Genomic DNA, 6,154 nt, shown 5'->3' on the forward strand with positions numbered 1-6,154 from the left:
TAGAAGAAGGAGCTCAAGTTAAACAATCGAAATGACGTCATTGCCAATCTCTTGTTTATGTATCTCTGCTTTAACGTTGCGTTATTTAATCGTTCTTAATTTTGTTATGCGGAAAACTGCCACTGTAGCACAGTTGGTTAGCACGCCTGCCTCGAACCCAGAGGCCTCAAGGCTCGTCGTTGCTACCATTGTGGGCGTATGTGTCCTTTGGCAAGACACTTGCTCAAACCCAGTGGTTACAAATGGGCTGTCCATATTATGAGCCACACATAAAAAAGAAAAAAAAAACTGCAAAAAAATAACAATCCCCCACAAAGTAACATACTTGGTAACTCGTAGGCTGGCGCGAGGTGTATGAACACCTATGTTATAACGACTGTCGTTTTTTAGCCATGCGAGGATAAAGTGAATTCATTCGTTCATTACATTCAAGACCATTCCCCAATAAAAAAAAACAATTCGATGCGTTAACTAGTGCGGCAACAATTTTAAAAATAAAATATGACAGTCATAGAAGCTCGGTGGGTGCACTACGTATTTCTACAAATGGCGACTTAAAGCTGTGTTGTGTTGGTTGCTTCTGTAACCGAGCTTGGTCGACTGTGACAGTAAAAGAATTAGTTTAAGTCAAAGTCCTTTGAAATCACAAGTTAAGCAACTAACTTGTCTATTGTTTACGCGTGCATGGACGCCATTTTTGGTCGAGCAGCTGTACAGCTGATAATGGCAAAACTGCGAAATATATGTAAAAATGTCCTCTTAACAGACAATTGAGGCATTTACAAAGACATTTCCAGCATTTTAATAATACAGAAACTAAAACTATGTTATTTTATTGCCAAAATACGAATAAAACAGTATAGTACCCTATAAATATGCATATAACAGTAGTATCAGATATCAGTAAAAGTGTATGTATATAAAGTGTTTTGATAATGTTGAATATGTATGTAGGCTACTGTTTTTACAGAGATTTTTTTGAGAGGTGACAGTTTCTATATTAGCTCTGGCGATTTTAAATTATTAATAACAAATAGGCAATCAAAAACTTTTTAAACTATAAAGGAAGTGGCAGTCTGGGAAAATATGCCCAATAATGAAACATTCTATTATGTTTCAGATATTTTAATTATAATGCTCATTTTCAAATCCCAACCAATGGTATCCATTTTAATGGGAAGCCAAATTCGTAATAACATCAGGCGATAGTTTTCTGTACTGTCACGTATGTGACACATATGCAGCAATCAAATTTTTAAAGCCAAACCATTATTGCCAAAACATTTTATTAAAGTATAAACATCATGCTGTATTGCAAAATTGTTACAGTGACTAATAAGTTTTTTGTAATAATAAAAACAACTTTTATCTTGCTTAATTTATTGGAAGATCCAGGAAAGTGAGCAAACCACTCAAAAATTCTTGCCTAACCAAATGAAAGGTGTAAGTAACTACATTTGATTAATGCCATCGTCTTGAGTCACAAACATTCAACTGTTCTTTTGTTAGATTTTTCATGACTAGCTTCTGGACCAAGCGACATCTGTTTAGATCACTTTGTTCATCAGCATCTGCAGCAAAATCAAAGAGGAATATGTGTAATTTTTGTTCATAATGTTGTTTCTTTTGTATCTACAGCACCAAACTTCAGTCAGGGTATCCTGACTATCCTCACACTCAGTTTTGTTTGTTCTTTACTTCTCTATATGACATTTTCATAACATTATTATTTATTAACACTAGTTACTGGTTGTCACGCTGTCAATAAACTGCATAAATAAATCTTGTTAGATACCCTTGCAGGACAATGCACAGTTGGTTTACTGTTTCTTTTTTTAGACGAACAAAGTTTTACTTGATGCATTTTAAGAAGTAACAAATTTATGACAGTTACGAGGACATTATGCATCTCCTTGGTACTCTCAAATTTTTATAACAAATATATAACCTCCACGCTTCACTGGAAACTTTTAACCAACTCCTTGTTGCAGTTGCCACAAGTGAGGATTATCATATTTTCTTCTAATACCGAAAGTTTTGCACTTCTAGTTGCATTTAGTAAATTATTGCCACACAGTGTAGTCATAAAATGTCCTGGCTGTTTTAAAATAGAAATCTAAAAAAATGAGTGTGGGTCAAAAACCTTTTTGCGAGTCAAATGTGGGTCAAAAACTTTTTGCGATTTTTTTTAAACTAACATAATTTAACCCAAAAAGTCTAAATGTAAGCTGTGTTTTACAAATAAAAATGCTGTTTGCATAAATAAGACTAACTAAAATACTTATAAATTATTACTCAAGTCCTAAACTTTCTCATGTAAAAAAGTTTTCCTATGCCATAGATTTGCTTATACACAACAGTGGCATAAAACATCTCTATATAGATTTTTTTCTTAAAAAGTATACTTCACATAAACTACTCCTTGCTATTGGAAACCCGTTGTCACCTTTTCCGCCGTTGACAGACCAACTTTTTCTTCTTTCCGACTTCAATGAAAAAGAAAAGACGTTACGTTTTCACTGCTGCTTTCAGCGCAGTTAGGAGCAAAGTATGCCACTATACTAACAATTATTGTCGATAACATTTTACCTATACACAGACTGACGAAATACAGAGTACACAAACACCATAAAGTGTTGTATAAGCTACAAAACATCAATATAACGCAGTTCTATGTACAGCATAAACATACTAGCTTTCTTATTCCCGCCAAATTTTTCGAACAAAAATGGCGTCCAAATTGTTACGTTTCTTAACTTGTGATTTCTATGGACTTAGGGTAAAAGCACGGAAATAAACAAGAGATCACAGAACTGACGCGTAAGCACTATTGGTGACTGTGGAGTAGTAGGTAGAATGCATTTTTTACATGTATTATAACTCCTTTACATGTATTATAAAGACTTATTATTATTATGTATGAGGATTAAATGATTGGTAAAGAATATGTGTAAATACGCTTTGTACAACTGTATACTTACATTAGTTAACCTTGTCGATGCTTAAAATCGCTTGTTTTCGTGAATTTAGATAAACCGTAGTCACGCAGTAATTAGGTAATTTTTAGAAAGTATAATTATTCATATGGTGTTAAATTAAAAATAATGTTTCAATTACGATTATTGATAATACGGTATAAGAGTAGTGCATTTAATGCGTCCCCACTTAAATGCTAATAGTTAGATTCAGTCGTTAACCGTTGTGTGGATTTCTTATCTCACCAGCACGTGCCGTCGTTCCCTCCCAGACAGTGTTTCCGCTATGTAAAGTGCATGAGGAAAGTAATCGTTAATTAATTGCTCATTGTGCGGTTTTAAATCTGAAAATCCAGTCTAAAATCATAAATATATATTATGATTTGATTTCAATCAAGAGAATAAAGAAAAATGATACAATTAAGGATTGAGATAAGTGCGGAAAAAATCACGAAAACAACAACAAGAACAACTGTTCGACGAAAAAGGATCTATATACTAACGTGCTCAAAAACAATAGAACGCGCATCTCCAATGTCTGCAAAGGAGAGGTGAAACACTCTCTCTCTTTCGCGGGTCGTTCCCGTTTACTAGTGTAGTCAATAAGGCCGGTTTATGTATTTTTTCTTTGATTTTGAATTGATTTAAAGTTATGGGGTAAAACAACTATTTTTTCAATATATGTATATTTCTAACAAACCGTTTGTTTAAAGGTTTTTAATTAAAATTTTCAAATAATTAAATTTCCTAAAAAGTGGTAAACTGTAAGCGTTAATCTACCAAATAACTAAACTGACCTAATAAACTTGAATAGTTGGTGTAGTTTTTTAAATAAACAGCTAAAACCTCCTAAAATTACCATGCGCCTATCTTTTACAATGGAGACGAAGCGAAATGGGGACGGAGTTGGTGGTCACGTGAATAGAAAAAAAATATATCACGGTTTTGGAAAGTTGCGCGTTCTACTTACAGAAATAAAAAAAAATAGAAGGTGCATCTTCCATGTCGGTAAAGGAGGGAGGTGATATACTCTCTCTCTTTCGCGGAGGTTCCCGTTTACTATTGTAGACAATGAAGTCGAGGGCGTTGGATGTAGTTTTTCTTCGGTATCTGACTTGATTTAAAGTTATAGGGTAAAACAATTATTTTCTAATATAGACATAATTCTAACAAACCGTTTGTTTGAAGGTTTTTAATTAAATGTATCAAATAACTAAATTTCCTAAAAAGTGGTAAACTGTATGCGTTAAGGTACACAGTATCCGGAATTCGTCCGTTTTTTCTGTTTTGTCCGGATTTCGCTGCCGAATGCGAAACTCAGTAATGGGTTTGCATACGACTTCGTAAGCAAATTCGCATGTCGGATACTGTGTACATAAATACTGTGTAAATAAACAGCTAAAACTACTATGCGCCTATCTAGATGGAGACCAAGCGAAATGGGAACGGAGTCGGTCACGTGAATAGAAAAAAATATATATATCACGTTTTTTTTTTATTTCTGTAACAGAATTAATTAATTTTATAAGATAATTAGTTTTTGCAGCTTTGCCATAAAATTTGCCTAAATATTTTTTTTAATATATGCAATAATAACAACACAAATATGAAAATATTAAAGGACTTGGCGGTAAACAAGGTCTAAGTTGACTAGAAAGCGGCTGATAAGCAAATACAGCTGTACATAAAATACAGTTTAGGAATTATACATATAAATACGGTAAACGGTAACAAAGAAAGGTTCTAGAGAAGACCTGGCCATTTTAAATGGTGTATCGACAATGTGTGGTAATTAAAAGGAATGACGCGTTCAGATCGTTTAACAGAGGCGACTAGATTATTAAACGAAAGTATGGAAGGACGGTGTTTTTGCATTTTACTACGATAAATAACAAATCTAGCGATCAGAAGTAAGCAGTTTAAAAGAACATCACGGCGAACACCAAACAATAGATTATCTCGTTGTAACGCTAGGGGCTGTCTTAGTTTTGCTGCTATTCAACCTTCAACATTATGCCAATGAAGTTTAGTATATGAACAATTGTAAAACAAATGTATGAGTGTTTCTCGAGCATTACTACAAAAAGTGCACAAATCAGAGTCTGTTATTTTAAATCGGTGCATATCGACGTATGGTACAATTGCCCGAAGGTTAAATTTCAGTTGAAAGGAACTTAGGCGCGTTTCAATCGTTGAAGTGAGCGTGTTTCTGTAAAAGGACCACGCGGCGTCTTCTATGTTTGTATTCACGTCTTCTTCCCAATGTTGCTGGGCTTTAATTGGTTTGGTCAATTTGAATTTTAAAATCGTCCGGTAAAAATCTTTCGTATAGTTCCTGTTGTCGAACCATTTTCTGCCTCTTAACTCTTCTTCGTTGGTTTGTGGTGTAGTTTCCGGCGAGGTTTGAAAGCAATTGTTTGGAATCGCTGCGACTAGTTTTACGTATCTGTTATACTCCCATGCTGTTTTGTACGGGCCGTATTTGAATGCCATTATGGCAAATGTCAAGACGTTTCTATTGCCTGATAATATGTCCCTATATTTCATTATAGGCTACCCCTTTCTGCCCATTCGTCGTAAAATATTGCTTTTCTTTTGATTAATACATGTTTGTTTAACCGCAGCGGTTGATGTTGTGTTGGACAGTTGTTCGGTTAACCGTTTTCACCCATGTTAGCAGGTCGGCTTGCAATGCTTGAAGCGGAATGAGCGATTTGTACATTTTTCTTGCTGCGACAAATTAGACCCAAGAGCTGCTGATAACGTATGTAAGGGAACAACGTGAGTTTCAATGTCTTTCCAAGGAGCACTATAGCCTGAATCAAGTAGCTGTTTAATTGATCGACTTCTGAGCGCAGTTATGTAAGACCCTACATCGATCATATTGGTTCCTCTATTTTCAAAATCGTTTACTAACACCGTTCGTTTTATTCTTTCCCAGCTCGATCCCCAGAGGAATGTGAAAATCATTCTATTCAGTTTACGCACGAATTGTTCTGGGACGAGAGCTGGTACCATGCTGAGTTTGTATAGTAGTGTAGGGATGATTAAACTTTTAATAATTGTGACTTTTCCCAGAAGTGTAAGTCCACGTCGCGACCACGTGTTTATAATTCGTTGAGTATTCGCTAGGCTACTGTCGAAATTTAGATTAAACAGTGTTTCTTTAATGTTTTGTA

At 34.8% G+C, this 6,154-nt stretch overlaps 2 long non-coding RNA genes across 3 annotated transcripts; one reads left to right on the forward strand and one right to left on the reverse strand.

The window, feature by feature from the left end:
- Positions 1-793: 793 nt before the first annotated feature.
- LOC104265782 lies at positions 794-1,810 on the forward strand. The gene is made up of 2 exons (XR_717277.3): positions 794-1,443; positions 1,510-1,810. It is a non-coding gene; the product is annotated as an uncharacterized LOC104265782 (long non-coding RNA).
- On the reverse strand, positions 1,270-2,809 carry LOC113475427. Of its 2 annotated transcripts, none has more exons than XR_003397183.1 (2): positions 2,447-2,809; positions 1,270-1,571 (listed from the first exon to the last, which is right to left on the reverse strand). It is a non-coding gene; the product is annotated as an uncharacterized LOC113475427 (long non-coding RNA). The 2 variants fall into 2 exon arrangements; XR_003397184.1 differs by lacking the exon at positions 2,447-2,809 and adding an exon at positions 1,949-2,440.
- Between the last annotated feature and the right edge of the window lie 3,345 nt (positions 2,810-6,154).

Source organism: Ciona intestinalis, unplaced genomic scaffold, assembly GCF_000224145.3.
Source record: "Ciona intestinalis unplaced genomic scaffold, KH HT000459.1, whole genome shotgun sequence".
NCBI classification, from domain to species: Eukaryota; Metazoa; Chordata; class Ascidiacea; order Phlebobranchia; family Cionidae; genus Ciona; species Ciona intestinalis.